General features: G+C 35.9%; 1 non-coding gene across 1 annotated transcript; it reads right to left on the minus strand.

Moving 5' to 3' along the window:
- Positions 1–906: 906 nt before the first annotated feature.
- Positions 907–1,010, minus strand: LOC112713625 (small nucleolar RNA R71). The gene has a single exon (XR_003158595.1). It is a non-coding gene; the product is annotated as a small nucleolar RNA R71 (small nucleolar RNA).
- Between the last annotated feature and the right edge of the window lie 210 nt (positions 1,011–1,220).

Below are 1,220 nucleotides of genomic sequence, written 5' to 3' on the forward strand. Positions count from 1 at the left end.
TGTTTCTTATCTTTTTCAAAACCACCTAACTACTCTTTCCTCTCTAATTTTCGAAAATATCTCACCCCTTTTTCAAAAATTCTTTTTAATTAACTAATTGTTTCATGTTTTAATTTTAATTACATCTTATCTTTAATTTTCAAAAATTACTAACCCCTTTTTCAAAATTATTTTCGAAATTCCCCTCTCTTTTCTTATTCTATTTAATTATTTATTTACTAACACTTCTCTTCACCTCCCCTATCCTTACTCTTTATACAGACTATTCATTCTTCTTCATTCTTCTCCCCTCTCTTTTTATACTAACACAAAGGAATCTCTATACTGTGACATAGAGGATTCCTCTTCTTTTCTTGTTTTTTTCTCTTTCATATGAGCAGGAATAGGGAAAAAGGCACTCTTGTTGAAATTGATCCTGAACCTGAAAGGACTCTGAAAAGGAAACTAAGAGAAACTAAATTACAACAATCCAGAAACAACCTTTCAGAAATTTTCGAACAAGAGAAGGAGATGGCAGCCGAAAACAATAATAATGCAAGGAGAATGCTTGGTGACATCTCAAAGCCAACGTCCAAATTTGATGGAAGAAGCATCTCCATTCCTGCCATTGGAGCCAACAACTTTGAGCTGAAACCTCAGCTAGTTGCCTTAATGCAACAAAACTGCAAGTTTTATGGACTTCCATCTGAAGATCCTTATCAATTTTTAACTGAGTTCTTGCAGATCTGTGAGACTGTAAAGACGAATGGAGTTGATCCTGAAGTCTACAGACTCATGCTTTTCCCTTTTGCTGTAAGAGACAGAGCTAGAATATGGTTGGATTCACAACCTAAGGATAGCCTGGACTCCTGGGATAAGCTGGTCATAGCCTTCTTGGATAAATTCTTTCCTCCTCAAAAGCTGAGCAAGCTGAGAGTAGATGTTCAAACCTTCAAACAAAAAGATGGTGAATCCCTCTATGAAGCTTGGGAAAGATACAAGCAGCTGACCAAAAGATGTCCATCTGACATGTTTTCAGAATGGACCATATTAGATATATTCTATTATGGTCTATCTGAATTTTTGAAAATGTCATTGGACCATTCTGCAGATGGATCTATTCACCTAAAGAAAACGCCTGAAGAGGCTCAAGAACTCATTGATATGGTTGCAAACAACCAATTTATGTACACTTCTGAGAGGAATTCCATGAATAATGGGATACCTCAGAAGAAAGGAGT

The sequence above is a fragment of the Arachis hypogaea genome, chromosome 9 (assembly GCF_003086295.3).
Source record: "Arachis hypogaea cultivar Tifrunner chromosome 9, arahy.Tifrunner.gnm2.J5K5, whole genome shotgun sequence".
NCBI lineage: Eukaryota > Viridiplantae > Streptophyta > Magnoliopsida > Fabales > Fabaceae > Arachis > Arachis hypogaea.